Source organism: Lucilia sericata, unplaced genomic scaffold (genome assembly GCF_015586225.1).
Source record: "Lucilia sericata isolate MDLA Ls3-8-SP2 unplaced genomic scaffold, ASM1558622v1 Contig001340F_arrow, whole genome shotgun sequence".
Lineage (NCBI taxonomy): Eukaryota > Metazoa > Arthropoda > Insecta > Diptera > Calliphoridae > Lucilia > Lucilia sericata.
The window spans coordinates 45,536-72,901 of NW_023995284.1; the positions used below are offsets into that span (position 1 = coordinate 45,536).

Below are 27,366 nucleotides of genomic sequence, written 5' to 3' on the forward strand. Positions count from 1 at the left end.
TACATACATACATACATACATACATACATACATACATACATACATACATACATACATACATACATACATACATACATACATACATACATACATACATACATACATACATACATACATACATACATACATACATACATACATACATACATACATACATACATACATACATACATACATACATACATACATACATACATACATACATACATACATACATACATACATACATACATACATACATACATACATACATACATACATACATACATACATACATACATACATACATACATACATACATACATACATACATACATACATACATACATACATACATACATACATACATACATACATACATACATACATACATACATACATACATACATACATACATACATACATACATACATACATACATACATACATACATACATACATACATACATACATACATACATACATACATACATACATACATACATACATACATACATACATACCATACATACATACATACATACATACATACATACATACATACATAATTCACAATCAATAATCTAACTGCCTGTTTCACAATATCGAAACAACATTTTCTTTAAATTTTAAAGATCACTTGCATGTCCATCAATATACATATGTACATTAGAGTGCTCCAAAAAAACGAAGTTGCGAATTTTGCCCGTCCCCCCCTCTAGAATTGTTCTATGGATTGTAAAACCATGTCATACAAAAATTTAGGCTGATTGGATAACGTTAACAGGTGCCGCAACGGCTCTGCAGTTTTCAAGTGCATTTACAAGGGGAAAATATCGATTTTTTTCAGTTTTTGCTAAAATTTGGCCACTTAGTAATAAATTTTGAACTTTATTGTAAAGGAATCGTAATGTGCATAGAGTAAGAATTTCGGAAAGATATAAAACACAAAAATTGCTTGCAAACTTTAAAAGTTATTGCAAATTCCCCAGGCCATTAACTTGTCCCACAGCACATGAATTCGAAATGTGACAAAAAAATTTTTTTTTTTGGAATATATTCTAACAAAAACATTTTGTTACTTAAAATATATCTATAATTACTCGAATATTAGTTTTTGCCCTTATAAGATAACGCAAACTTCCACTCAGCTATGGTCAAAAAATTTTGATTTTTTCAACGGCCGTTTCAAATCTCCAATTTCAGTTTTTTTGAATCTTTGTTAAACAAATTTCAAAATTTTTAGGAGATCTCATGGGGATTTAGGGTCAGTAGATAAGGCTATTTAACGGTAAAAAAATTAGATCAATATTTCTTACAGTTTAGCTGTACCTGCGATTTTAACTCGGCGGATTTCGGGAAAATCGCATTTTTTTTGTAATATTTTAGAGAATACGTATTAATTCTTTACTGTTGCACATTTTACATAAAGTATTATCAGAGTATTATAGTCCAGATAATATAAAATATATATAAGAAGTTTTATTAAAATCGGACATTCTTAACCCATAAACTGTGGAGTTCAAAGGTCAAATTTTGCAATATTTGGTAATTTTTAGTGTACCATATCGAAATAATATTTATTTGTCGGCCATATTTACCAAAAATGACTGGAATTTATCGTATATAGTCCGATATTTAAAATAGAGTGAAAAAAGGTAGATTAACCCTTTAAGGCACTTGGGAACAATTTAACACCAAAGTTCAAAAATTCGAAAAAACACTATCTATTTGAATAATGCTCTATATAATTAAAGGAATAACAGAAATAAAACAAAAAATTCTATATTAAGTATAAAAACTTATGAATTAACCCTTTTTGACCATATAAAGTTTGTATTTTTAGACATATTACATTGAAAATCGACCGTAAAAAAGGATTACGTAAATTATCAGTTTTAAAACAATGCACCTCAAGTTTACTCCATAGTCAAAAAGGGTTAAAGTATAATTTTTTATACTTAATATAGAATTTTTTGTTTTATTTCTGTTATTCCTTTAATTATATAGAGCATTATTCAAATAGATAGTGTTTTTTCGAATTTTTGAACTTTGGTGTTAAATTGTTCCCAAGTGCCTTAAAGGGTTAATCTACCTTTTTTTCACTCTATTTTAAATATCGGACTATATACGATAAATTCCAGTCATTTTTGGTAAATATGGCCGACAAATAAATATTATTTCGATATGGTACACTAAAAATTACCAAATATTGCAAAATTTGACCTTTGAACTCCACAGTTTATGGGTTAAGAATGTCCGATTTTAATAAAACTTCTTATATATATTTTATATTATCTGGACTATAATACTCTGATAATACTTTATGTAAAATGTGCAACAGTAAAGAATTAATACGTATTCTCTAAAATATTACAAAAAATGCGATTTTCCCGAAATCCGCCGAGTTCAAATCGCAGGTACAGCTAAACTGTAAGAAATATTGATCTAATTTTTTTACCGTTAAATAGCCTTATCTACTGACCCTAAATCCCCATGAGATCTCCTAAAAATTTTGAAATTTGTTTAACAAAGATTCAAAAAAACTGAAATTGGAGATTTGAAACGGTCGTTGAAAAAATCAAAATTTTTTGACCATAGCTGAGTGGAAGTTTGCGTTATCTTATAAGGGCAAAAACTAATATTCGAGTAATTATAGATATATTTTAAGTAACAAAATGTTTTTGTTAGAATATATTCCAAAAAAATTAAATTTTTTTGTCACATTTCGAATTCATGTGCTGTGGGGCAAGTTAATGGCCTGGGGAATTTGCAATAACTTTTAAAGTTTGCAAGCAATTTTTGTGTTTTATATCTTTCCGAAATTCTTACTCTATGTACATTACGATTCCTTTACAATAAAGTTCAAAATTTATTACTAAGTGGCCAAATTTTAGCAAAAACTGAAAAAAATCGATATTTTCCCCTTGTAAATGCACTTGAAAACTTCAGAGCCGTTGCGGCACCTGTTAACGTTATCCAATCAGCCTAAATTTTTGTATGACATGGTTTTACAATCCATAGAACAATTCTAGAGGGGGGGACGGCCTGTCAGACAAATTTTTTTTTCCTTCATACAAGCTTGAATCACTCTAATGTACATACATAACTACAGATAAAAAACATACACATTTAAATAAAAAGGTAGACAATATATTTCTTATACTTTCCCACTTTTGCTTTGTCAGACCGTCATAAAACATACGGCTAGACAATCACACATACATAATTATTTCCCATATTATTGGTTCTTTTTTACTACCACAACAGAACCTGTTTCTTGCACACACATTTTGCTGATTTTCGGCTCGAATTTAACTCGAATTCAACTCGTTTTCCACTCGCTCGTAAGCGAGTTGAAAAAACAAAAACATGTAAATATCGCTTACGAAGCGAATGCAAAACACATAAAACTCTAATTAAAATTGTGCTCGCGTGTTGAAAAATAAAACTCGCGATTTTGAATTTTAAAACGAGCGATATAAATAAAATAGCGATCGCGAGCGATATTTTTACCTACCCTGTAAACAATACAATAACAAAGCTAAAAAAAAATCAACTAATAACAATCTTAACCAGCACACATACCTACATACATACATGTGTATGAAATCAACAAGAAGTAAAAAAAGGGAAAAATCAAAAGAGTAGAAGTGGTAAAGCCGCATTATTTTTGCAGTAGTACGTGACCAGTTTTTGAGAAAATATATGAAAATAAATACATATACATTAGGGTGTAACCAAAAATAGAAAATTTCTGATTTTGTAATAAAAAATTTTAAATTTTGTTTTAAGTAAACATTGAAAACTTGAAAGCAAAAAAAGTTATATACTTTTTAGATACTTTTTTATGCTCTATATGGAATGGATAGGACCAATTTAAAATTTGACCAGATATTTAAAAAAAGTTATACCCCTAATATACATATATATATATATGAATGTGAATGTTCGCATGAGTGCTTCTTTAAGAAAAAGAAAGTATTAAATTGAAAAATATAATAAAATAGAACTTTATGTAACAATGATGTGAACATAGAGAGAATCATGCAAAATCAAATAAACACTCTGGAAAGTAGTGAGGTCGGGGACCTTTAAAGTTGTCTTACGAAAAGTATAAATGAAATTGTTAATTTATAATGCCTTTGAAAGGGGGTAAATAAATACATATTTTTAAAATATTATACTAAACAAGTAAGAAGTATTTGCCGAATATTATATACCCTTCACCATAGTGTGTTTAGAAAAGATTAGTTTTATAAAATTTCAATTTATTTCATTTTTCGCGATTCTACCATTACTTTAGCAATAACAAAAGAAAAAAAAAAAAAAAAAAAAACAATAAACAAGTAAGAATTTATAGTCGGGCATAGCCAACTATATGATGCCCTACACCAGTGATTATGTTAAAAATGTTGATTATTTTTTTTAATAATATTTAATTAAATTTTTAACTTAATTCAGAAATATTTAAACAATTTGTTGATAAAAGAGCGATTTTCAAAAAGAGAGGTTAAATGGGGACAGGGGGTTAAGATGGTACTATCCTTATAAATTTTAGTAGAGGAATTTATTTCTACATTAGTTATTTATGCATAATATCATCGTGTTACTAGTGTTTATAAGTTAATTTTGACCATCAAGTCATTTACTGAAGAAGACTTTATATGGTAGATAGGGTCAAATGAGGCGCGATCATAACGATAATCAGCAGTATCATAATGGGGGCTAAACGAAATTATGGACCGATTTTAACCATTTTCAATAGACTTCATCCTTGGGTCAATGAAGAGTATGTTGCAAATTTAATCTAATTATCTTGAAAATTGCGATCTGTGGAGTCTGCACAAAGTTTACAAGGACACACAGAGGGACAGACGGACTGACGGACGGACCTAGCTAAATCGACTCAGAAAGTGATTCTCAGCCGATTGGTATACTTTAAGGTGGGTGTAATATTTTTGGCTGTTACAACTATAAACCACCCCACTATAGTGGAGTAGGGTATAACAAGTAAGAGTTTTATATTCGATCTTATATACTCTTCGACATAGTGTATTTACAGAAGTTTAGTTTTATAAAATTTCAAATTATTTAATTTTCCCGACTCTTTTTTAGCGACGTTATTTTAGCAATAAGAAAACAAAACAAAAACACTAAGCGAAACAAAAAAAAAATATTCATAAATACATACGTTTTTTTCAATAAGTAACACAGATGTATGTTGTTGTTGTTTTTTTTGTCAAAGCATGCACTATAATAATTTTTTTATGAAATTTCCAATTTTTGCTCATATCTTTGTTATTTATGGACGGATTTTGCAGATTTTAAATAACAAAATTCTCGCCATCTGAGGTCTTCAGACAGAGAGACAGACAGATAGACAGACAGACAGACAGACAGACAGACAGACAGACAGACAGACAGAGAGACATATAGACATGACCTTATCGATCATGAAATTTTGACAGTAGATGTGTTTTTGTTTATGTAGATCCTCTAAGGAGGGATTTTTGGAAATTTGTAAAGGGGAAAAAACGGGTAAAACAGCTTTTCTTAATTATCTTACCCAATATTAGTCATACAAGAACAATTTTAAATGCACCTGTATCTACTCTTAAAATAATCAGATGGGTGTATGGTACTTTTTTGAAATTCGTACTTTTAAGGGGAAAATTTTACTATTTTATTAGTACTTTCCACTAAAGTAGAATTTATTCCACTTTAGGTACTTTTTCTTTCTTCAAATGTTCTAAAATATGAAGTCAAAACACATTATTATTAAACATACACGGTCCTCATTGAATACAATTCTTCAAGAGAGAACTTTTTAGTACTTTTTATATCATAAATGGTACTTTTTGAATTTTCTAAAATTTTCAACCTAGGAACATAAATTTTAACATACATGGTCTTAACTATGGTTAATCGGATCACATGACATTATATGAGAATTTATTGAGAGAGATTTTTGTACTTTTTCGTTTTTTTTTTTTCGATGGTACTTTTTGATTTTTTTACGATAAATTATAAATAAAATTTAAAATGAAGGAACCTTAGTGAATGAGAATCTACTGAAAGGGACTTATGGATTTTTTTTTTATTTCAACCTGATAAAATATAGAAAATGCCAATATGTATTAAAAAGCTGCTCAAAATTTATGTTATACCTACATCTCCAGTAATTATTTTTAAAACATTTTTTGAATCTAAAAAGTTTAATCTTAACATATTATATATTTAAAACCCTAGAGTAATATGCAAAATAAAAAAAAACTTTAGAATAAAGCAAACTGCATACATTACAGGCATTTGTGCGTAAAGGATAGAATAAAAACTATTTCAAGATTTTAGTTGCTTTTATAAAGTTAAATTTATAGAAATTCATATATGACCTTAATTTTATAATAAGCCCCTTTAGACTTAAGTTGACATTATTTTTTTTTATAAAAACATAGCCACAAATGGGGTTATAAAATTTCATTTATTATTCACTTTTACCTTTAAACGTTGACCTGTTTTATTAACAGTTCAAGTTTTTTTTTTTACTTAAAAATAAAATTGTAAAATCATTGTGTGTGCATAAAAATTTTACTTTCTCTTATTAAAGTCGTTTATTTTCTTTTATAATGTTCCCTTTTGGAAAATAAACATGACTTATTGATTTTCCTCTTTTGATTACTATTCCCATGTGCTTTTTGTTAAACATAAATCATTTGCATATTTTTCCCCTACGTTTTAGCATTGTTTTCTACGACCATATTAAGCCATAAGTACTCCAACTATGTATGGTAGCATTTAGTTCACACAATTCTGTTTCCATTGATTTTAACTTTTCCTGCTTTTTAAAGCCTTTTATTATACCCTACACCACTTTAGTGGGGAGGGTATATTGGGTTTGTGCTGATGTTTGTAATGCACAATAATATTGGTCCTATATCCACCTTAAGGTATACCAATCGGCTTAGAATCATTTTCTGAGTCGATTTAGCTATGTCCGTCTGTCTGTCTATATGTTTGTCTGTCTGTCTGTCTATATGTTTGTCTGTCTGTATGTCTGTCTGTCTGTCTGTCTGTCTGTCTGTCTGTCTGTCTGTCTGTCTGTCCGTCTGTCTGTCAGTCTGTACGTCCATGTAAATCATGTAAGCCCCTATACAACTGAACCCGACGAATATGGATTTTAAGTTCATAAATATGTTTAATATACTCGTATCTCGACAAAAAGCTGCAAAACCAAGTTCTATACTAGCCTTGATGAATTTCAAGAATTTTATTATTATAGGGTCTAATTTGATCATAGCCCCAATACAAATCCCCCTTCAAAATTTGACTTAAATATCCACAATTTTGTTCAACAATAAATGGCTTAAGTATAATTCTAGGCAAGGTACAATTCAACTTAAATGCTTTATTATGAAAACTAAATCACATTTTATTTTTGTAACAGGTGTAGGGTATTATATGGTAGGCCTCGCCCGACTATAATTTCTTACTTGTTGGTACATACATACGTTCATTTTCAATGATTTGTTGCGTCTTTTTTCTATATGTGTCAAGTGTTGTTAGTATAATTCAATAACTTTGATTCCTATGTTTAGTCTAACTACTTTTTAATGTACAATTCTGTCTGTGATATATCATAACAATTGATTGAAATGCTTTTTGCATTACGGAGTATATTAAAGGGAATGTTACAATTATGACTTACATATGTTTTTGATTCAAATAAATAAAATTTTCAGTTATTTTGTTTATAAATAAAAAAAAATAAATGTATTAGCATTTTACATAAGTAATATTTTTAAATACAAAATTTAAAAATTTTCTAAAATTTTAGCAAAATCTACATCAAAGTCAAATATCAAAGTGAAATATATTACGTTTGAAATAATTGACATAAGCATTTTCTTAGTATTCGTGCTGTGACATTAATTATGACATAATTTCCTTTTAATCATGTTTATTACATGACATGTGCATTGAGGTATTTAGCAATGACTTTGACTTAATTGTGCACTGTGATTTGAGACATTTCAAAGAAATGTTAAAGATGTAGGCTAATTTACATTTTTTACGAAATATTTCATTAAAATTAGGTAAAATTGCGTTTTAAAACAGTGAGTTGCGTTTAAATGTGTTATATTTTCTTAAAAAAAAGCTTCAAGAACACAAAAACTTACAAAAAATTTTGCAATAAATATTGACTATAAATAACATTACTCATACGCACCGTAATATATGTATAAATCAGAGAACATTTTAAATTATTTAGTTGTTCTTTTCAGTAGAAGATTTTCTTTTTTAATTGTTTTCTCAACATTGCGAAAAACTTAACCCAAATCTTCAACAAGTTTAGAAATGAATAGTAAAAATTTTATCACATATTTACGTGACTTTTACAGTTTGCCCTAATAGTCTTTATATATACCATATTTTTATTAAGAGAAACTTACAAGAACTTTAAAAAGAATAATAAATTATTTTCTTTAGTGAATGTTAGTTTATGTGTAAAAAAGCTTTTTTCGTTTGAACTCAATACTGTTCTAGTTTTAACATAAACTAAGTTTCTTCCACTATGTGTAAGCAATGCTAGTGTGTGTGTTCTTTTTGGTGATTTTTAATTTCTTAAGGCAATATGTCCTTGTCATAATTTCCGCTTTTCTTTTAAGTTGGAATATTTAACATAACATACAGTCATTTCTAGTTCATCTTAACACTTTTTTTCTTTCATTTATGCTTTAGTTGGCTTAAATCTTTTTGACTTTTTTTAATGCTATGATTTCTGTTTTTCGTTCTTCTTGCTGAGCATGTTATACTTCCGTCATGCAAACAATTGTCACCAACTTGAAAAATTTGAAACGAAGAAAAAGTAGTTCATTGAACTTTGCTCTAATATACGCTCAAGTACACAAACACTTGAAAATCTACACATATTTTCATTGTTTCTCGAGTTTTATTAACAACATGGCTTTGCTAGAGATAAAGGACATTAACCCACACATTCAGCACTTAAGCAGACATACATACATGACATAAATATTTAATATTAGTTTTTTCATCTGCTGTTGTCCTTCTTTTATTAAGATGTTTTGTTTTCCAATAAGAAAGGAGAGTTAATTTTTATTAAACTCGAAATAAAACTAAGTATCCAAATATATAGAAATGAAAATTATGAAAACTTCATGAAAACTAGATTGAAATAGTAAATCAAGTATAATAATCAATTTTACCGCAAATTGAAATTAATCAAAAAAGCAATAAAATGTATTAGAAGTGTCTTTCTATATAAACCCAACATCAGCATATGGAAAAGGAGGTGCAGGACATAGGCCGGGACGAACGAACGAACGAACGAACGAACGAACGAACGAACCGAAACGAACGAACCAACGAACGAACGAACGAAACGAACGAAACGAACTAACGAACGAACGGAACGGAACGAACGAACGAAACGAACGAACTAAACGAACTAAGGAACGAACGAAGAACGCGAACGAACACGAACGAACGAACGAACGGAACGAACGAACGAACTAACGGAACTAACTAACTAACTAACTAACTAACTAACTACTAACTAACTACTAACTAACTAACTAACTAACTAACTACTACTAACTAACTAACTAACTAACTAACTACTAACTAACTAACTAACTAACTAACTAACTAACTAACTACTAACTAACTAACTAACTAACTAACTAACTAACTACTAACTAACTACTAACTAACTAACTACTACTAACTAACTAACTAACTAACTAACTAACTAACTAACTAACTAACTAACTAACTAACTAACTAACTAACTAACTAACTAACTAACTAACTAACTAACTACTAACTAACTAACTAACTAACTAACTAAACTAACTAACTAACTACTACCTACTAACTAACTAACTAAACTAACTAACTAACTAACTAACTAACTAACTACTAACTAACTAACTAACTAACTAACTAACTAACTAACTAACTAACTAACTAACTAACTAACTAACTACTTAACTACTAACTAACTAACTACTAACTAACTAAAGAAACTAACTAACTAACAACTAAACTAACTAACAACTAACGAACTAACAAAACTAAAACAATAAAGAAAACAAAACTAACAACAACAATAACTAACAAAACGAACTAACGAACAACGAACGAAAACTAAACGAACTAACTAACAACTAACAGAAACAACTAACAACTAACTAACTAACTAACTAAACAACTAACAACTAACTAACTAACTAACACAACTAACGAACAACTAACTAAACTAACGAACTAACTCCTACAACTAACAACGAAACTAACTGAACAACGAACTAACTAACTAACAACTAACTAACTAACTAACAACTAACTAACTAACTAACAACTAACTAACTAACTAACTAACTACTTAACTAACTTACGAACTAACTTACTAACTAACTAAACTAACAAGACTCATACGCAGAATGATGTAAAAAATTAGTAAGCAAACCAGCAAATAACAGGTAAGCTAACACCAGCAACAAAAATATTTACATATAAAAGCCAAAGTCAGAGACATTATTACAGGCCAGTTTAAATTTAGGTTTATATCTTTTAAACCAACTAAATAAAATAATCTTGTATACTAACTACATGTAAATATGTGTGCAAGACTTTACTATTGTAAGTATCTACTATACATGGAAAATTGTGGGAATTGGTAAGGGAAACACAGATTTATTTTTATAAGCGATTAAATATTAAAGTAATAATGACGATTATTTATGTGCTGACAGTACACAAAAAAATCTTGTAATAAAGTTCCAAAAGAAAAGGGTTTAAGGGTTACTTATATTTATTTTCTTACTTTTGTTACTTATATTTTGTTTAACCCACAAAAATGTTAAATCAGCAAAATGATTTTGAAAATATTATCATATTTGCTGACAGCTGTTTTTTTCATTTGAACACAGTTTTTACTGCTATCACTTCTTAGAGTGTACAAATTATAAACCTTTATAAAAGGGAGAAAGTTAAAATTTCAAAGCAAAAAAAAAAAAAAACATACATAGTTGTGAACCATATGCGCTTATGCCGATTTTTATATAGAGGAGTTATAAATCAACAGGCCAAAAAAGGAAATAGATAGAATTTTTTTTTTCTGAATTTATAAAGTAATCAGTTTTGTTATATCCCTAAATAAAGGTTAAAATAATTTTAAGAAACTAATGTTTACCAAAACTTCACAGTTCTCTAAATAATTAAAAAATTTGTCTTTGTTTAGTTAATTTAAAAATTTTCTTTGTTTAGTTTTGTTATACCCTAAGATTGGTCATATGCCCTCCTTAAAGTATACCAATCGGCTTAGAATCATTTTCTGAGTCCAATTAGCTATGTTCGTCTGTCCGTCTGTCCTTGCGTCTGTCCGTCTCTCCGTAATCAAACTTCAGGTCGAAATTTTGAAGATAATTCAATGAAGTTTGGTACATGATCTTCTATTGTCTCAGGGACGAATCCTATTGATTATTATTTCACCTAGCCCCATACAACTAAAATCCCGAAAGGGCTTGTAAAACTTGTAATCAAAGTACAGGTCGCAATTTTTAAGATAATTCAAAGAAATTTTGCACATGATTTTCTATTGTATTGTATCTATTTTTATGCTCTTTATTGGAAGTTATTCGGAAGTGAAATTGTATATAATATATAAAATTATAATTATTTTCGCTTCTTCGGAAGTCATTAAACAACCCTCCCACAGAAGGTAAAAAAATTACTTAGTGTTACTTTTGAAGCGGTGATAAATGTTATTCTTTTGGAAGTACTTCGTTTTATTTTTACTCATACGTATGATTAATATTTTATTCTGCCCAATTACTGTTTATGGCTTATACGTCATGGTGACTTTTGAAAAGTAAATTTTATTATTTTTATTTTTAATCGTATTTTAAACAACAACGTTTTAAGCTAATTGTTAAGTTTATATTTTATTGTTTTTAGAAAATTTTCATGTTTGTTTAAATAATTATATACTTATGAAAAAATATTTATTATTAAATTTAATTATTAAAAAAATATACATTAACGAATATTAAGTTTACAACTTTTTAGCATTTTTTAAAGTAATACTTTAAAAATAAATAATATAAAACAACAAACTCTTTAAACAAATCCAGGAAGTTGGGACATTAGTTGTCAACCAAACCAGACAACATGAGTTTTTTGTTTTTAGCAAGGATGCATGTCCTTGCTCATGTTTCCATACTGGATTTTAAGACTTTTTTTATTTGTTTGACAACTAAAAATATTAAAATGCAATTTTTTGCTTTTTTAAAAAAAATTTAAACAATATATGTTACACATACAATTTCTAACAGACATAAAATAGGCACGTACTCTAGCAACAACAAAGAATAAAAGACCAGCAACAACAAAATGTCAGGTTTGTCTATCCAGTTTCATTTCTCTCCCTCTCTTTTTTAACATTTTAGATTCATTAAAATCATGCATAAAACTTTTGTTATATTTTGTCGTCAACCTATTCATTCAGAAAAATAGTAGACAAACTAAAATAACAAAAAAACAAATACAACAATAGCTACAATAACATTGAAACGGAAATGAAAACATGAATAATTACACAAAAAGGAAATAAACTTTAAATTGGTTGGAGTAGGGAGTTACATAAATATCATTGTTGGTTCTTGTTAAAATACATTAAAACTAAAAAAAAAAAATTCCCTGTTTAATTTATTTTTCTCTACATTGCTGCTCTTTTTAAAAGCTTATTTCTTATTCCTTAAAAATAAGGAATCTTAGATACAATTACTTCTTATTTAAAAGAAAACAATTCAAAAGTCTACTTCTTGTGTAAATATAATAAAAACACATCTATGTATATATATTGTTGCAAATATTATTGTCATTTTATTCTATTAAAAACTAACAACGTCTGCTTTAAATAAACTCCTTTAATATAATAATATTCCGTAAATTATATGTAAAATTTTCCATGTTGTTTTAACATTTCAAGTCATTATAACTGTTGCCTTTTCTGCTGGTTTTGTAGCAACTCCATACAATTTGATCATAGTTATGATTTTCTATTCTCATGCTACCGTTCATGAGCTTAGTTTCCTGTTATCATCTTTTAGCATTTTTTGTTGTTGTCTAATTCAAACTATTTTGCATATTCCACGTACATAATTGAAATATATGTACATATGTACGTATTTGAAAACTTATTTATATGAAAACTTATTTGTATGTAAAACTGAGGGATATTCCATATGAGATTTGAACAGTAGTAGTGAAAGGATACAACTGAAGCTCAATATTTGTATAGCCGCAAAAATATTACTACGAGAAGTAAGAGATACATATGGGTAATTTTATATCAAGTGACCCAACTCAAAAAATCGATTTTGACGAAATTTGCACCATACATATGATCATTTCGGTCGAGTGACCCAACTTTAAAAATCGATGTCTTCCGATTTTGATAAAATCTGCACCAAGATTAGTACTATTGGAAACAATGAAGAAGTAGCTCTCTGAACTTTTTGCTAGGACCAATAGGTGAAAAGTTGCACTCATTTGAATAAAACCCTGTATGACCAAAATGTCCAACTTTGACCCCATCTAAGTGCGGCAGTTCTGGACCGATAGCGCTGAAAATTTGTGGAACACATCGATTTTTAAAGTTGGGTCACTTGGCACAAAATGACCCATATGTATAGGTGAAATATGTTATTGTATGGAATGTCCTATTTTTAAATTAGCACATGGTTTATCCTTGTGTTATTAAAAACAGGACATTTCATACAATGTAACATTAGACATACATACACGTATAAATATACAAACACTTATACCTTTACTTCAGATAGGTAGGTAAGTTGATAGGAGGATGTATTCTACATCAAATCCGAAAAAATACACCTAGGCCACTATCGGGCCTGTTGCGCGCTCCTTATCATGAAAAGAAAGGGAACTGAATGAATTATTTTTCAATGTTCATAAACTCAGTTTCCAGAACGTAATTCCTAAGAATCTTCCAATCAGTGTCAGGAATGTTATTTCCGGAATAACATCACTTCCAAGATATTTGATAACTTTACTTTAAGTACTAAGACAGTTGAAAATAAGTCAGAGTTCTATATTTGTTTTAAAAATTTTTTTTTTATTTAATTTTGAAGAATTTTCTTTAATTTTATAAAATTTCAATTTATTTAGCATCGACTTGTATCTCTGCAAACATATATGTGACATGTTTGCAGAGATACACATAAATAACTGTATAACCACCCTCACACAAATATAAACTGTATTACCCAAATGTAACTGCATTATCTGATTTCAACAAACATATAGACGGCGGGCAGACAGACAGACGGACATAGTTTAATCGACTCCGCTATATACTTTATTATATTGTAGAAATTACAAATGGAATGACAAACTTATATATACCCATCTCACTAAGGTGAAGGTTATAAAAAACTACTCTGGCGAGTTTAAGTACAAAAATTCCTCTAATGTGTGTCTAGTACTTGTGAAGTACTTCATAATAATACTTAGACACTGCATACTGTTAGGCAGCAGTAAAAAGTATATACCTACTGCACTTCAACTAAAGCTTGGTAAATATAAAATCTAATGTGTTTTTGTTCAGATTGGAACAGAACCGTATTTTGCATTCGAGCAAAACCAGCATAAAAAGAACTTCTAACGAAGCGAAAAAGAAGTGCCATTTACTATATGGAAGTACTGAAAAAGTCCTGCAAAAGTAATGATTTAAACACAGGCTTGTCATAGAAGGGATGTCCTTTTTATTTGATTCCAAATTCACTACTTCTGAACCCATTCTCAAGAAGTAAGTAAGATCAGCATTGAAAATATATAATATTTTCATTTCTTTGGAAGTCATTAAACATCACTTCCACAGAAAGTGAAAAAATCACTTAGTGCTGCTTTTGAAATGGTGGTAAATGTTATTATTTTTGAAATACTTCGTTTTATTTTTGCTGGGTTCATTTGTATTTGGTCTCACATGCGTATGATTAATGTGTAATTAATATATATAATATAACACCGTCCGACAAAAAGGAAAAAAATTCGTTATACACGAACCGGATGATATATGTCTGAAACTATAAATATAATGAAGAAAAACTGCGCTTTTAGTTTTTCATTTCGTGATCCTATGTCCTTTTTAAAGGACTTCCGAGTTTTAAAAAGTAATTTTTTTAAAAAATATTTTAAAATATTTCTACTGATCAAACAATACCAAATTTGATGTTAAACGAACAAGAAGATTTGGGAAATATTACTTATTATTTTTATTTTGAATATACATATTTATAAGCGAAAATAAATTATTAGTTAAATTCACATTCCTTTGTATTGGCCCCACATACGTATGATTAACATGTAATTAATACATAACAAGTATACTCCATTACATTGAAACAGTATTAATTAGAATCAAAGCAACTTTTTCTTCAAGGTTTATGGATTTTATCCAAATGCTTAAAGAGTTTTCTAAGTACTACATTTTACTAATAGATTATCCTGAATACAAAAATATTACATATTTTAATCAAATATTTAACTTCATGTCATAAAGTCAGCAAATTACCCCATTAACAGCAATCACTAATCAAATAAGAACAACGAAAAATGCAGAACTGATGATAAAAGTCAATATGAATCAATGAAGTAAGTTAACAGCAATCATCGATAAATGACAGATGAGTACATTGACGTATCCATAAGTGATTGGCATTGAATGTAGATAAATGGTTAGTAATGAGTGATAGGAAAGAGTAAGAATGGATGCTTGGATTCGTAAAAGAAGTGTGTTAAAAGTACAAAATGATTGCCTGTGGATATTGGTATTTCTTAGAACATATCAAAATCAGACATTTCGCTTTTATGGGTTATTATGTTTGATTTTTTTCCATATCCCAAATGTTTCATATTTCTTTATTCTAAAGTTTGTACATTCTGCATTCTAAAGTTGAATCGTTGTACTTTTTGTTGCATTTATGAGTTAAATAAAATCATATATAAAACATCATTATTTAGAAAATATTTACTAAAATTACGGATATAATAAACAGATTAAAAAATAATCCCGTAATAAGTTGTCACAAGCAAAAATAACCTAACTCAAAAATCACACTGTAGTGAAAAATATTTTTTTTTTTTAATAAAATTTTTTTAATCATTTATTAAGAAGTGAATATGAATTTATAAATAGCTTTTTAGAAAACTTATTTCAATACTGTCTTAAGTTGACTTAGGCGGTTGTAGTTTGTGGCAACATAAACAATGTAACAATAGACATATAGAATGAGAAAAATATTTTATTTGCTTTTAAATGAAATTAATTATTGCAGTATTATGGTTTTTGTTTGACAAAATGAGTATTAAATCATTTTAATTATAATGATAATGATGTGTAATACTAATGACAATAGTGATTGAAATCGAATATGATAATAGAGAAACATGTGGGTAATGGATGTATAAATAATTATGTATGTAAAATTTTAAATATCATTCACTAGATATGATATTTAAATTTACATGATGTGTAAAATGTGGCCAAACATGAGGACTGTGTATGTTTAATAACCATTAAAAATCAAGAACTTACAAACAATATCATTTGAAGAAAGAAAAAGTACCAAAAGTGGAATGAATTCTACCTTAATGAAATGTAATAATAAAAATAGTACTATTTTTCCCCTTTTCGCTTCGAAATATACTTTTTTGTGAATTAAGTTTACAAAATGTTCCGTTTTTAAATCTATATATCACAGATGAAACTCAAATGATTCAATCTGCAATGTGCTTTCAAAAAGGTACCAAACAATTTACTCTAATTTGGTCCTATATAGGCTTTAGTACTCCAAAATAATATACCAATAGCTCATTTTGTGTGAGTAAAAAAAATACTTTTTCAAATTTTATAATAATTGGCTAAATGAGTTTGAATAAAATTAAATTTCTCGTTTTTCCCCTTTTTGGTACTTTTTTCCTCAGTGAAATAGCAAAAAATTTTCCTTCAACAAATATTACAGAGTTAGTCCGTAATTTAATAGGAATACTTCAATAAATCGAAAAAGTTTTCTGAATGTGCTAAAAAAGTACCAAAAATACAGTTTTCTCTCTTTTACACCACGTTACAATTTTGAAAAGTACGAAACAGGTGCCTCCTAATTTTGGAAGATATATTCAAAATATTTACAATAATGTTATTTTGTTTCTAAGTTAAAAAGTTATAAAGGGCCAAAAAAAAGTACCAAAATCACCTTTGTTACACATTTTCACCCCTTAAAAGTACGAATTTCAAAAAAGTACCAGACACCCGTCTGTTTATTTTAAGAGTAGATACAGGTGCATTTAAAATTTTTCTTGTATCACTAATATTAGGTAAGATAATTAAGAAAACCTGTTTTACCCGTTTTTCCCCTTTTTTACCCCCAAATATACAAATTTCCAAAAATCCCTCCTTAGTGGATTTACATAACCAAAAACACATCTACTGTCATGATTCTAGGTTCAGACGTTTGGGCTGTGCGATGATGAATCAGTCAGTCAGTAACGCTACTCTTTTATATATGTATAAATAGATAATTGAACCATAAGTATATATGTTTATTTATAGACGTTCATTAGGTGACCACATTTTTATGGAGACGATTTAGCTTCATATTCTCTGTAAGTATTAGGGCAATTTCATGTCAAGTGACCCAACTTAAAAAAAATCGATTTTAACGAAGTTGCACGCAGAGAAAAAATATAGTTGTGGTAACCATAATCTAAGAGCAACATATTACGGTTAGAATTATGATTAAAATTAAAACATATTATGATCATTATTAGTATAAAAAAATATCATATAATGATCATAATTAGTATAATAAGATATCATATTATGATTAAATATATTCCGAATATTTCTTCATAATATAGTTTTATTAATCATAATGTGATGTTGTAGCATCATATTGTAGTTTCAAGTAACCATACAATGGTTTCATGTAATCGTATTATTGTTTCAAGTAACCATATTATGGTTTCAACTAATCACATGGCTTCATGTAAACATATTATGGTTACATATTAAACATACTATAGTTAATCTAATGTGCTCGGCGTAAATTGTAATTATTTTTAAGTTTTCTTTTAAACAAACACAAAACTTCCTAGAACTGGTATCGATGTCCTGTGTTATTTTTAGATAAAATATATTTTCTTACCTTTAAAATTTGTTGGCAATTATTATAAATCCTTCATGCAATTTGTTGTTGTTATCTGTAAATAAAATTTACAAAAAATAATTAATATTTAAACCATTTGATAATATGATAAAAAATGTTTTAAATTATGTAAATGTAAAAAAATTTCATGTTTGCGTGGGTCTAAAAACATACTTCAAATTTCTCACTACAAAGGATCAAAAGAGATATACTAAAGAAATACATGAAGAAAATATCAACTCATTTGACAGCTATTCCCTTAAACTGTACGAAAGAAAAAGTTCCCCCCTAGTGAAATATTTAAGCCAAACAGTCAAAAATTTGTAAAAAGAAATGGAAAAACAATTACAAGAAAGGAAGAAAAGCACAAAAGTGATGATAAAAAGTAATTTGGAAGAGATGTATGCCAACAGCGATAATAGTTTTACTACTGATATACAGAGTTATAATTATTTCACGTAAGATTTTTCACAAATAAAATTATTATAAAGTACATAGCATTTTGTATCAAAATTAGTTACAATAAATTCAGACAACTTGGTTTAGAACAAAAATTTATTCCAATATTTATATTAAAAAATTTTCAAAAATGTCTTTATACTTATGAATACTTTCCCCTTTTGCATTACAAAACAAACAGTTGAATAGAAAAAAATTACAAGAGACAAAAAAAAATCTAAAAAAAGAAAGAAAATTATGGTCAAAGTAAAGCTATCATTTATTTATTTTATGGTGAGAATAGTTTTATATGTCCATATAATAGTGTCATCGTCATCTTCACACAAACACACAATCACAAATACAGTTACACTTTAAAACAACTAGCAACTAAAGCATCCAGTAGTTAAGAGATACAAAGATACAATAATGGTATCGATGCCAAAGTACAAGAGGAAACTAAAAAAGTCATAAGTCTTGGTCCAATGAACAAAACAAATAAACCTTAAACTAATGGCCTTCTATTGCATCAGTATGTATTTGTCCTCATTTCTATTTTTCAAATATTTTTTATTTATTTTTATTTCACATATTTATTTCAATTGTATAGTCCTTTCTCTTAGGAAATTCGTTACACTATAGAAAAATAATAATAATGATGTAAAGGAAATATTATTTAACAGAGGCTTAACATTAATCTTTTGTTTATCGTTGTGATATCAAATATTTAAGGTTACAGCATACTTTTGGTTCGAATTTATTTTAAGATTGTTATAAAAGTAATTAAGATTACTTACACTGCATTTATAAAGTTATCAGAGATATATTTTCGGCTTATTAAACAGTTTTTAAACAATTTTTTGATATAAAAAACGATTATAAGAATAATACCCCCGTATTTATAAACGCTTAATAAAGCTATTGATAGTTTATTGTAGGAGTTAATGGTTCATATCTTTATGAATACGATAGTAAGTCTCTATTACCGACTGTAGCTCATTTACTTATTATACCCAAAAATATTGATCCTACACACACACCTTAAAATATAACAATCGGCTCAGAATCACTTTATGAGTCGTTTTAGCTATGTCCGTCCGTCTGTGTGTTCATGAAAACGTTGTCGCAATTTTCAAGATAATTTGATGAAATTGGCACATACTCTTCTTTTGATCCAAGGAAGAATGCTATTGGTCCTATACCCACCTTAAAGTATACCAATCGGCTTAGAATCATTTTCTGAGTCAATTTAGCTATGTACGTCCGTCCATCCGTCAATGTAAACCTTGTAATCAAACTACAGGTCGCACTTTTGAAGATAATTCAATAAAATTTGGTACATGATCTTCTGTTGTCTCAGGAACGAAGCCTAAAATGGTTAACATCGGTCCATTATTTCACCTAGCCCCCATACAACTGAACCCGCCGAATAAGCCTTTTAAGTTCATAATTATGTTTAATATACTCCTATCCCGACAAAAAGCTGTAAAACCAAGTTCTATACTAACCTTAATAAGCCTCATGAATTTTATAATTATCGGGTCTCATTTGACCCTAGCCCCTAAAAAACGCCCCTCCAAAATTTGACTTAAATGTCCACAATTTTATTCAAAAATAAATGACTTAAGTATATCTGAGGCATGGTACAATTCAACTTAAATGCTTTATTATGAACACATTTTATTTTTATAACTGGTGTAGGGTATTATATGGTCGGCCTCGCCCGACTTTAATTTCTTACTTGTTTTATTCTAATTTCGTTTTCCGTTCCTAGGTCATAGTCATATTTTACTGCTTGACAAAAACTAAAAGCAAAAAAAAACAACATGAAATACGAAGTGGATGCTGCCAACTCACAAAACAATGTCAGGAAAAAAATTGCAACACAAATATATTTATAGTTAAAATATTATATTTGTTGTTATAATTTTTTTGCTTTTGCTTCCTTTTTTGTTGCAATTTTGCCTTCAACAATATATTCATAAAGATTTTAATTTTTTTTAGTCAAGGTTATTTTCTGGTTGTAGGGTAATTTTTATTAAATAATGTTATTGTTATTATAGCTGTTGTTTTTGAGGCTGGAAAATATGCTTTCGTTACTCTTATTTTCTATAGAGATTTTTTTTAAATATTGCTTCCAGTTAGATTTTAGTGAAAGTACCTAGTAGTTGTTTTTAATTATATTTTACATAGAAGAAAGTTCAAACTGTAAATATGTAAACAAAAATCTCTACGTTTAATATGTTTTGCTCATAGTATACCTTTAAATAATATAGAAAATCTTAAAAGGTGTCAAACTGTAACTAGGTCACACAAATTGGATGGTTTTTTCAAGTTTCTGTACATGTATACAGATTCTTGCAGTGTACCAAAAACGGAAATAATGAATATGTGTTTTAGGTAAAGGGAAATGAACAATATATCCGGATATAAGAGAGAATGAATTAAAGATTTATTATTTTTAAATAAATAACAAAACACAAACCAAAGTGATAACTACGTAAATTATTTGACCTAAATAGTTATATGAAAAACACTAAATTAAGAAAATAATAGAAAATTTTGGAATCAAATTGAGAAAAATAACTCAGGCCAACGATGAAAAAACTTTTTAAATAAGTTTCACTAATCCCATTGTTATTTTTGGGTTTAGATTGCAAATATGGAAATAAACAAGTAACGGTGTTATATTCGGCTGTGCCGAATCTCATATACTCACCATCAAATCGTATGTCGTAAAAGGAATGCTCCCCTATAAACATCAGGGTGATATTTGGAATATGGCTTGAACTAACAAAATATTAATTTTTACAAACAAAATATTTTTGTTAAATGTTTAAACCGTGAGCGTGAAGAGGACCTTTATATGCGTCAATTATGAACCGATACTCATAAAATAGATAACATAACATAGATTTCGTTTAGAACTTGTTTATGCCAAATTTCATCGCAATACTCGTATTTTAAATGAGGAAAACTCATATTTTAATACCCAAAACTCTTTCCTGAAGGGAACCTTTTATAGGGGCTAGGGTCAGTTAGAGATCAGTCCTCATTAAATTCGGAATGAAGATTTATGTTCCCAAGTATAAACATTTTTATGTCGATTTTTATCGCTGTACCAGTAATTTTCTAAATTTTCTTCATCAAATTTTCTAAAGAGGATCTTATAAGAGGGGTATGATCAATTATTGACCTATCCTCATAACTTTTTGTAGACGGATTTTGGTTCATATGAAACTTGTTTACATTGAATATCATCGCTGTACTCGCATCTTTATGCCACTAATTAGCATTAATGTAATTTTCTAAAGGGGGCTTATATGGGGGGTAGAGTGAATTACCGACACATTTCGCATGAAATTCGGTAGCGAATTTCATAAACGTATTTCATAACTCATAGTTTTAAGCCAGCAATGATGGTTAAATAATTTTCTGAAGGGGACCTTATATGGGGGCTAGTGTCAATTATGGACCGATCCACATACAGTTTGGTAGAGAGATTTTGGCTCGCGAGGAACTTACATGCTTGTATCACATTTTATCGCAATACTCGTATTTTTTAACCAGTAAAGAACGTTAAAGTAACTTTATGGACCGATCCTCCCTTTATGGACCGATCCTCCCTAAATGTCCATAGACATTGTGACACTTTTAAAACCGAAATGTATTGGAAAATTTGTTTAGAATTTAAGAAAGAGACACACTTATCCCGAAAAGAATTGCTCCTAAATTTGGTGTATGTTGCATTTTGGATTCCTTTTAAAAATGTCCTGGATAGTTCGGCCGGGTGCAGGAGTTTCAAACTCTGGGGAATTTCGAATACCGGCTTCGCTAAAATAAGCCTTTTTTTGATAAATGAACTCTTTGAAACCCATGAACTTTCTGTTGCATTGCTCTTGGACATTGTGACACTTTTGAAATTGCCATTATGTCCATGGACATTATGACTCAATTTAGTATGTCATAAGGTCTATGGACATTATGACACACCACCTTTCGTCACTACATTCATATTGTTAAGCCAGTAATAAGCGTTATAGTCCTTTTTAGAGGGGGACCTCATGTGAAAGTAGGGTCATTTATGGACCGATACAAAAAAAATTTGGTAGAAAGATTTTAAGTCATATAAAACTTATTTATGTCGAATTTCATCGCTATATTCGTACTTCTAAAGCAATTATGCTCATTAAAGCTGTTTTTTTGAGGTCCACTTGTATGGGGGCTATCCGAAAAAGTGGACCAATATCGCCCATTTTCAATACCAAACAAACCTTAGCAATAGAGAATATTTATGCAAAATTTCAACTGTTTAGCTCCTCCCATGTAGTTCCTATCGTGATTTCAACAGACAGACGGACGGACATGGCTAGATCGTCTTAGAATTTAATAAAGACCCGCAATATATGTATATACTTTTATGGGTCTATGACCAATATTTTGATGTGTTACAAACGGAAATTAATATACCCCCCATCTTTTTTGATGGTGGGTATAAAAAAAAAATATAATTATTCTCTAAACCAAGTATAGTAAATTGTTCATTTATAAATATATTTACATATATCGTCACATAATATGCAAAAGTGTGTAACAACCAAAAAATTTAAAATTTACTTTATGATTAAAATGAAATGCTGTAAAATTTCCAAAAAATATATTTTTTGTTTTTGATATGTATATGTATTGTTTGCTGAATATTTTATCATAAAAATCTTATTTTTATTATCATGAAAGATAGCGACTCTTCAATATTATCTCTCGATATTCTCCATAGCGCACAAGCAATAAACAAAAATAGACATTTAAATTATTTATAAAATTTCATTCAATAAATTTGTGTTACCACAAACGTTTGTTCAAGGTCAATTTGTAAAGATTTTGTTTATATTTTAAAGCAAACAAAAAAAAATAGATATAGAAAATAGAACTGATGAGTAATAGTAAAAAATAACATTGACACTTATTACACAAATAGTTTACAAGATTTTATTTAGCCGTCATCACAAGCACCATTAATCTGTCTATTGACAAAATTTGTTCAAATGTTATTCAAGTAAATTTTCTTTTAATGTTTTCAGCATTAAAACACACTTTATGTCGAATACAACAGCGACACTAGCAGCATTTATGTTTTCTTAGTTCGTTACTCTAGATACTTTTGCTGCAGATACATGTGATACATAATGTGTTACTATAAAAATTCAAACGTCATGTAAATACATGGAAAGAGACATGAAAAAAAAACTTGCAATTCTTATTTTATAGATACTATGTATTATCTAGTAGTGGTAAACAATAGGTAAAACAATTTTTTATAAATGTCGAGGTGGTTTACATGAACACTTGCCGTGTTGGCCTTATTTCACAGTGGTCTTTTTCACCCGCAGGTTGATTTTGGCTCAGATAAATCTTTTTTTTTGGCCGGAATCACCAAGGTCCCTTTGGTTCTGCCGGCCCATGTACAAACACTTTGCTCAAAAACTGGAGCTATCTAATCTCTGACATTGTTGCCCCGTTTCTTAACAGCCTAGATGTAAAAAACATCACTTCATCTGTTGACTTCGGCAACAAAACCGAACTTATTCCGAATTATAGATTTCACCGTGCATCAGTCCTTTAACCGACATTCCCTTTCTGCGAATTTGGGTTTAAACCATAGCCACTACGTGGATCCGGAAGGAACCTCAACCAACTGACCAGCTACGACAAAGTCTGCGAATTTGGGTTTAAAACATGAGGAAGGAACCTCAACCAACTGACCAGCTACGACAAAGTCCTGCGGGTAACTGGTCAACTGTAGTACTAGATTATGTGGTTCTCTGGTTGAACCCCATGTCAGTTTAAAGTCATGGCAGTCTAAAGGTATTGGTAGCACCTTTATATCCCTGGATAGCAATACACCAAGATGGGAAATATCATCAAGGAAACATGCATCGGGGGGCGTGAGAAGTTTGTCATTCCGTTTGTAATTGCTAAAACATAATTTTCCGACCATATAAAGTATATATATTCCGAGTCCTTATAGATATCGGAATCGACTAAGCTATGTCCTTATGTATGTCTGTCTGTCTGTCTATCTGTCTGTATGTATGTTTGTTGAAATCAATTTTCAGAAGACCCTAGATATCTTCTAGATCCATATCTTCAACAATTCTGTCAGACATGTTTTCGAGAAGCTTCCTATTCAGTAAAATCAGTTCATGATACAAAGTTCAAGACAACCGACAAAAATTTCATTTTTGAAAACAACAACATACATAATTACACGGCAAACTTTGTTCTTGAAATTGTTTGTTTATAAAAACAAAGCAAAGAAAGAATAACATGTTACGAATGGAGTAGTGTAACAACACACTGGTTTATTTGCCTAGGTGAGAACTAATAAAAGGGTACTTTTTGGTACTGTTTCGTTCATTAAAAGGTACTTTTTATAATATTGAAACAAGAAATATGAAATTATGTATGTAGAGCCCGGAGTAAGATAGAACCTCTAAAAGACGAGGTTCTACAATATTAAAAGTATCGTTTGGTACTTTTTCGTTCTACAAAAGCCACTTATTGAACCTAGAAACATGAAATTAAGCATGCAAAGGCCGGAGAGCTTTACATGCTCGTGAGTAAGGGGACTTTTTGGTAATTCTTCGTTTTTCAAAGAGTACCTTTTACCATTTTTTACAATGTTGAAACAACAAACATAAAGTTAAACATTAACATTTTTTCGATTTACATATCAGTTTTTAATTTTTTGTAATAAAACTCGTACTGACTGTTTTTTTAACACATCATGGTGAAGGGTGTATAAGATTTGGCACAGCCGAATATAAAACTCTTAGTTGTTTTTTCTCGTGTTTTCTTTAATTTAAAAAATCGTTCGATTGTATTTTTCGGAATATTTTAGCAATAAAGTCTCAGCGTAATGAGGGCATATTTCTTATAATTAAATATTTTGTAATTAATTTTTGAAAATATTACTCGAGCAAACAATTTATGTTTATTTAGTGCAAAATACACAAACTTTAGCTGAATATTAAAACATGAAAAACTCTTCATTTTATGGTTATTACTCGAATTTTTTTTTTTTTGTAAATAAGAATATTCATAAATTTTGACCCAAATAAATGAACCAATTTTTTTGTAGCTTAATAAGAGCACTGCTGTTTTCCCTTGCTGCTTGGTAGAAATATTTTAAATTATAATTTTTATAACCACAAAATGACACAGAGTTTAGGAAAATTAAATTAAAACTAAAGACCCAAATGAATGAATGTTATGAAGAATAAACGAAATAATTAAAATCCCACAATTTAGTTAAAAAAAAACTTCTGGCCATAAATGGAATCAAATTAAAAAGAAACCAGTTGAAAAAAAAGACAACAAAAAGAGAAATTAAAAGCAAAAAAATTATAAAAGCATGACCCAAAATGGAGACACACAAAGCTAAAATTTTAATTAACACTTCAATCAAAAACACAATTATGATTCTTTTTACACTTTTTCTCGTTTTAGAAAGAAATTATGATTATTTAACACCTTCTCTAAAAGGCAATTAACGAACAATTGAATTGGGTAAGAGAAATAAATGTTTTTTTATATTTATCTTAAAAAATAAATTTAAAAAAATTATCAAAAACTTGTCAGAAATTTCGTTTGAAGCGTTTATAGTTTTTACATTTTAATGTTATTTTTTAGAAAATTAATCTAAAGACAATACTCCCCCTGGAAGATGACATTTTTAAGGAGAACAGTAAGATTATATAGAAACAACATAAATATATTTTTACCCTACTCTCCTTAGCTCTATACAAAATTTGCAATTGAACAAAAATATATAATTATACATTTGTTGTTATTCGAAAAATCTTAAAATAATTTAATTAACATTAAAAATTTTAGAATTTAAATTCTTTAACATTGAGTCAATTGTGAATTTTAACAGTTAAACTAATTTTGAAAGTTTATTTGTCTTCCGGAATATATACATATACGTACATGCGTTGTTAAACAATAAACAGTTTTATAAATAACTAGAATACCCTGAGTGCGTCGCTACCCAAAGCAAAATTAAATGCATTCAAATTTTTGTTTACTTTTATTGAGAATTTTAATTGATTAAATGTTTTTTTAATGATTCTGAAGAACGAAAATGTACAAAAACACTTTATACTTAATACTTTTGTTTAAATTTTATAAAAATTGATTTTAAACAAGTGAGAATGTTATATTCGGCTGTGCCGAATATAATCAAACCGTAAGCCTTAAAAGGAATGCTCCCCTGTAAACATCAGGGTGCTATTACTCATCAAATTAACTGAAGAAGACCCATTTGAGAGATAGTGTTAATAATTGACCGTTTTTCATAAAATTGTTTATACCAATTTAGGTTCATACAAAACATCTTTACATCGAATATCACTTTCCGACACTTTCGCATGAAATTCAGTAGGAAGATTTACGTTCGTATAAATGTTTCTTATATAAAATTTCATAACTGTTCACGTTTTTTTAAGTCAGCAAACATCGTTAAAGTAATTTTCTTATGGACCGATCCTCAATACATGGTAGAGAGATTTTAACTCGTATAAAAAAAATATGTGTGTCGAATTTCATCGCTTTTCTGTAATCTGTATTTTTAAGCCAGTAATGATCGTTTAATTAATTTTTTGAAGGCCACCCTATATAGGGAGTAGGG

The 27,366-nt window shown here is 28.8% G+C and overlaps 1 pseudogene; it reads right to left on the reverse strand.

The window, feature by feature from the left end:
• The window catches only part of LOC119611018, a 103,134-nt pseudogene that overhangs the window by 45,529 nt on the left and 30,239 nt on the right, over positions 1-27,366 (reverse strand).